This window comes from Sardina pilchardus, chromosome 24, assembly GCF_963854185.1.
Source record: "Sardina pilchardus chromosome 24, fSarPil1.1, whole genome shotgun sequence".
Lineage (NCBI taxonomy): Eukaryota > Metazoa > Chordata > Actinopteri > Clupeiformes > Clupeidae > Sardina > Sardina pilchardus.
This window is the reverse complement of record NC_085017.1, coordinates 1,850,084-1,856,919: the sequence shown is the minus strand read 5'-3', so window position 1 is coordinate 1,856,919 and position 6,836 is coordinate 1,850,084. Positions and strand designations below refer to the sequence as shown.

Sequence of the window (6,836 nt, the reverse complement as noted above, 5' to 3'; positions counted from 1 at the left end):
TCTTATTACGAAACAGGAAGTTGGTGTTATAGGCAGAAAAAAGGTTATGAATTGGATGTAATTTGGCAGCTACATGTGGAATTGCTTCTGCTAGTCAGAGACAGAGCTCTGGCCTAAGGTGTGGCTTTGGGACTCTATAGCGCCACCTAGCAGCATGTTATCTGTTGTGGTTGACACAAACATTCACAAAAATGAACCAAATTTGGTGGACTTGTGTGTTATTGCTATGGCTAGTCAGAGACAGAGCTTTGGCATAGGGTGTGGCGTAGGGACTCTATAGCGCCACCTAGTGCATTGTCTGTTGTGGTTGACACAAACATTCACGAAAATTAACCAAATTTGGTGGGTTTGTGTGTTATTGCTATCGGTAGTCAGAGAGAGAGCTCTGGCCTAAAGTATGGCTTAGGGACTCTAGAGCGCCACCTAATGCATTGTCTGTTGTGGTTGACACATACATTCACCAAAATGAACCAAATTTGGTGGGCATGTGTGTTATTGCTAAAGTTATTCAGAGACGGAGCTCTGGCCTCGGGTGTGGCTCAGGGACTCTATAGCGCCACCTAGTGCATTGTCTGTTGTGGTTGACACATACATTCACGAAAATGAACCAAATTTTCTTGGCATATGTGTTATTGCTATAGCTATTCAGACACAGCGCTCTGGCCAAGGGTGTCTTATGGACTGTATAGCGCCACCTAGCGCATTGTCTGTTGTGGTTGACACACACATTCACGAAAATGAGCCAAATTTGGTGGGCTTGTGCGTTATTGCTTTCGATAGTCAGAGATAGAGCTCTGGCCTAGGGTGTGGCTTAGGGACTCTATAGCGCCACCTAGCATGTTGTTAGTTGTGGTTGACACATACATTCAGGAAAATTGACCAAATTTGGTAGGCACGTGTGTTGCTCATGCACATGCCCCCCAACACGCACATGTTGCTTTGTTAGATTCCGAAATGTCACAGGTCTCCGCACCGCAGGTGCTCGGGCCCGCCATCGCCGCTTGCGGCTATATTTATTATTATTCTCTCTTCGTCTTAGCCCGTTTGGCCGTTTCACCAACTTGGCATGCTCCAAAACTCTTGTAATTTGGTAGCTACATGTGGAATTACCGTCGCTACCCAAAGACAGAGCTCTGGCCACGGGTGTGGCTCAGGGACTCTATAGCGCCACCTAGAGCGATTTCTGTTGTGTTTGACACACACATGCACGAAAATGAACCAAATTTGATGGGCATGTGTGTTGTATTAATCCGAACAACTTTTACATTGAAACCATATAGTAAATATTAAAAGAATTTGAATTATGTGAGATTTTCTGATTTTTGCACATCATGTATTTTGAAACACTTCTCCTAGACGGTTTGTCGAAATCATGTCATTTTAGCAGTAAAATGATCTTGAGGGGTTGCCCAAGAGAAATTGCGAACAGATTTTTGAATTTCAAAAGTATATCGAAATGGCGAAGGTTTGAACCTAGGTGTCTTATAAAAGGAACAAAAAGTTGGTGTTATAGGCAGAAAACAGTGACTAATTTGAATGAAATTTGATGGAGTATTAGTTAGTGTGTTTGTAGTGACAGTCATATACAAAGTTTTGAATTTGGTGTTGTTTGTGATTTTTAAAAGCGTATTAATGATTGTGGTGGACACAGTTTTAGCTAAAATATTTTGAAGCGAGTTGATGAATAATGATAATCATATCAACCTATGCTGCAATTTCGACGTAAACCACATTAACAGAAAGTGAGTTATTTAGGTTTTCATATGACTATGGTCTCTCCTATCCGCTCCTTGCTGCCCGCGCGTGTTACACACAGAACTACCTAGCCGCTCCCTCACTGTGGCTCACCCACTCTCCCCCTCCTTGTTTCTTTCCTTCCCCCCACAGTTATTCACACTTTCCCCTCTCTCCCAGCTGGATGTCTCTCTCTCCTCCCCCGCTCTCCACACAGAGACACAGACACAGACACAGACACAGACACACACACACACACACACACACACACACACACAGAGTCAAGAATGACAGTGTGATGCAAAGTAAAAGGTAAAAAAAAGATCATGTGTATAAAGATTTTATTCAGGTTAAGTCATTTTTGTGATTGAATTGGGGACTGACTGAGTAAGACCCAAGTTCTAATCCTCATAAAAATTTGTCTTTGCCTTGTGTGTTGCCACCTCTAGTCTGAGACAGAGCCCTGGCCTAGCGTGTGGCTTAGGGACTCCTGGTCACTCACTCACTCACTCACTCACTCACACACTCACACACACACACACACACAATATTATTATTCTCTCTTCGTCTTAGCCCGTTTGGCCGTTTCACCAACTTGGCATGCTCCAAAACTCTTGTAATTTGGCAGGCATATGTAGAATTGCATTTGATACTGAGAGACAGAGCCCTGGCCTAGGGTGTGGCTCAGGGGGTCTATAGCACCACCTATCGCGCTGTCTGTTGTGGTTGACATGTGCATGCATGAAAATGAACCAAATTTGGTAGGCAGATGTGTTGTATAAATCTAAACAACTTTTACATTTACACTACATAGTGAATCTTAAACAAATTTGAGTTATGATTATGATTATGATTTTTGCACATCATGTATTTTGAAACACTTATCCTAGACGGTTTATCGAAATCATGTCATATGAGCAGTAAAAGGATCTTGAGGGTTTGCCCGAGAGGAATTGCGAACAGATTTTTGAATTTTCGAAGCACATCGAAATGGCGAAGGTTTGAATTATGGCGTCTTATTACGAAACAGGAAGTTGGTGTTATAAGCAGAAAATAGGTTATAAATTGGATGTAATTTGGCAGCTACATGTGGAATTGCTTCTGCTAGTCAGAGACAGAGCTCTGGCCTAAGGTGTGGCTTCGGGACTCTATAGCGCCACCTAGTAGCACGTTATCTGTTGTGGTTGACACAAACATTCACGAAAATGAACCAAATTTGGTGGATTTATGTGTTTTTGCTATCGCTAGTCAGAGACAGAGCTCTGGCCTAAGGTGTGGCTTAGGGACTCTATAGCGCCACCTAGTAGCACGTTATCTGTTGTGGTTGACACAAACATTCACGAAAATGAACCAAATTTGGTGGACTTATGTGTTATTGCTATCGCTAGTCAGAGACAGAGCTCTGGCCTAAGGTGTGGCTTCGGGACTCTATAGCGCCACCTAGTAGCACGTTATCTGTTGTGGTTGACACAAACATTCACGAAAATGAACCAAATTTGGTGGATTTATGTGTTTTTGCTATCGCTAGTCAGAGACAGAGCTCTGGCCTAAGGTGTAATTAGGGACTCTATATACCGCCACCTAGTAGCACGTTATCTGTTGTGGTTGACACAAACATTCACGAAAATGAACCAAATTTGGTGGACTTATGTGTTATTGCTATCGCTAGTCAGAGACAGAGCTCTGGCCTAGGGTGTGGCTTAGGGACTCTATAGCGCCACCTAGTAGTACGTTATCTGTTGTGGTTGACACAAACATTCATGAAAATGAACCAAATTTGGTGGACTTATGTGTTATTGCTATCGCTAGTCAGAGACAGAGCTTTGGCCTAGGGTGTGGCTTAGGGACTCTATAGCGCCACCTAGTGCGTTGTCTGTTGTGGTTGAAACATACATTCACGAAAATGAACCAAATTTGGTGGACATATGTGTTATTGCGATCGCTATTGAGGGTGTGGCTTAGGGACTCTATAGCGCCACCTAGCGTGTTAGCCGTTTTGGGTTGACATTTACATTCACAAAAATGAATCAAATTTCATGAGCTTGTGTGTTATTACTGCCGCTAGTGAAAAACAGCTCTGGCCTAGGGTGTGGCTTAGGGACTCTATAGCGCCACCTAGCGCGTTGTCTGTTGTGGTTGACACATACATTCAAGAAAATTGACCAAATTTGGTGGCCATGTGTGTTGCTCATGCACATGCCCACCAACACGCCTCATGTTGCTTTGTTAGATTCCGAAATGTCACAGGTCTCCGCACCGCAGGTGCTCGGGCCCGCCATCGCCGCTTGCGGCTATATTTATTATTATTATTATTATTAAATCCATAATGTTTTTGTCAAACCTTATGAAGACTTGTATCAAAGATAAGAACAGTCTTTAAACATCTCTCCTTGTATGAACAATGTTAAAGAAGTGAAGGACACAGGCTTTGAAAGATAATTTCTGTTTATTTCAAGGTATTTTACATTAATTCATCCAAAACTACTATATCTATATGTGTGTGTGTTTTTGCAAGATAAGTTGCAGTGAGTCCTGGCCAAGAGTGGCAGCAAAGTCATCATCATAAAAAAAAAAAAAACAAAAAAAAAAACACACAGAAGACAAACAACCAAGTACACCAAAGACCAAAGACAAAGACACAGGACAGGGAGGGGAATCTTTGTGTTGTTGCAGGACATTTTTAGCAAGACTTTTTCAATGAAAGTAAGTGTGTTGATTATGGGGGTGGGATATGAAATATTAAAAAGATAGTATACACAGAACAGACACTCTATTGCTTCCGCTATGGACAATGTTGATTTGACAATGGTTTCTCCATCCAGATGGATGCTAATGCAATCAGCTTTCAGGGCGTTCAGAGACCTGTGGAATACGATGGTCGGGTTAGGGCTGACTGGTTCCTGTGGGACAAAGGAATATCAGAATATCAGGACTTGTAATTTAAGGATTATTTTCCAAAACACAATAAAACTAATTTTCATAAATGTCATGAAAATTAAGACGGCATCAGAAGAATTGGAACTGGGTTAATACTATTTTGTATAAACCAAATTCAAACATTAAATCATTGGATATATTGCCTTTTGGACAAGAGCTATTCCATTGTAAATAAGAAATATTTACTGAAACTATCTGCAAGAACACAGAGCACATACATACGTACCTCTATACAGAACATGAAGTTGCTGTTCTCCCTGAACAGGTCTGGCAGCAACAGTAGGGCAGCATCTGTTATGACAGAGTAATTTATAGTCAATTAAGCCTATTCAAGGTCACTGTAACAATAATGTTCTTTGAGTTTTCAGGTTTGCTGATAAAGAGAACTCACTCTTCATTCCAGCCTCATCAGAATCATCCAGTAGGGTGGGCGAGATTGGTTTGGGATTTTTCTTGTCCCTCATGGCTTGGACGATCTTGTGTGCCACTCCCTCCAACACGGTTGTTAGGTTGCTGCTTACATCGACCCCATGCTGGGTCATCATTTCATGGCGCAACTTTAACAGAAGACATAAATAGTAAATAACACAGAATGCATATGGCTAAGGTTTGCGTATCGGAGGGCGCGCTCAACTTCTAGAGTAAAATAATACTGACTGAACTACAGGTGGCAATTCTCTTCTCCTTTTGGCAAGCTGGTGTATGTATAAAAAGCATAATCAAGAATTAGTCTGGTTTGTTTAAAGCCACCACAGTTCCCAGAATGGCTGCAAACACATACCTCATCTAAGCAGTGCAGAAACTTGGAGGTCTCCTTGAATAAGTAAAGTAGCACTTCTTTGTAAATCTGAAATTTCAGAGAAAAGAAACCAAATTAGCATAAATCCATAGTTTTACGAATACAATTGAAGGGAGTAGGAGGGACACCAAAGATGTAACATACCGTCTGTGTTATCCTCTGTTCCCTGCAGGCTTGACAGCAGCCCCCTCTGACTCCCTCTTTGAGCGACTCTTATAATGTTGGGTGTCATCACACTAAGGGCATGTTAAAGGCTTAGCTCCAAGTCCTGACCAAAACGCAACCTCATTTCATGATGCATCTACAACAAACATAAAAATAGATACAAACATACATTTACAATAACATTTAACATTTATTCATTTAGCAGACACTTATATCCAAAGCAACTTACAGAACAAGGAATAACATTCAAGCTACAGATAACACCTTAGCTAGGAACTACTACTGCATCAGTCAATACTGTTACTAGCGGATGAGAGAGCAGACATTATGAGGAGGTACTAAATTAGTTAGAGTGTGTTGTAAATTGAAGGTTACATTATGGTTTCCAAATTGCAAATTAAAATGCCTGGCATCAACCATACTGAAATCACATCAATGCAATATCACTACTGGCTACTTACAAGTTTTTACACTTTCAGAAAGGGGAACATCTCGACCACCTCCCCAGCTGGTTTGCTCATGTTCTCCACCCTCTGGTATAGCTTGTGCTTCATACGATCCATAATGTTGGGGAGGCCTGGCTGTCGCCGGCGCAGCTCGTCATTAATCAATGTGCTCTCTGAAACTGAAGTCATCCTCCCCAACAACTTCTGAGTCCAACCAAATCTGAGAGAAAATATTAACAAAGCAGGAAGAACTGGTATTGAGTGTGTGTGTAATGATGTTGTAAATGTTCTCAAATCAATATTTTTTAAGAGCACCAAAAAAATTGCAAACCTCTTTTGTTGTTTCCAAATTGCCAGAGGATATCGTGATATATTATGCTATTCGCCTCTGCTCTCTGAAATTAGTCATAAGAAATTCATACAATTAGGATGTCAGCACTGGCTAACAGGCACACATAGGGAAAATGCAGGCAAGAGTGTTTAAAAAAGACACCTGATGTTACTTCCTCCAAAGGCGGTTCCATCTTTTGTTCCCAAACTTGTTTATTTTGTCTCATGTACAATTTTCAAATTCAGCAAAGGAGACCTCTCTGTTTTGAGCTTGATATGTAGCCACTCCAGTAATGTTTCCTGTAGGTAAAGACAAAATTATGAAGCTCACTCAGCATAAATGTTACATAAAAAGTTTCTTTAGCCTACATAAAAACAGAACTAAGGAATGATAGTTTACAGTACATACATGAATATCTTGATTA

At 41.1% G+C, this 6,836-nt stretch overlaps 1 long non-coding RNA gene across 1 annotated transcript; it reads right to left on the bottom strand.

Moving 5' to 3' along the window:
• Window positions 1-4,161: 4,161 nt before the first annotated feature.
• LOC134072990 (uncharacterized) lies at window positions 4,162-6,178 on the bottom strand. The gene is made up of 6 exons (XR_009937235.1): window positions 6,097-6,178; window positions 5,615-5,771; window positions 5,453-5,518; window positions 5,063-5,228; window positions 4,898-4,962; window positions 4,162-4,634 (listed from the first exon to the last, which is right to left on the bottom strand). It is a non-coding gene; the product is annotated as an uncharacterized LOC134072990 (long non-coding RNA).
• Window positions 6,179-6,836: the final 658 nt, after the last annotated feature.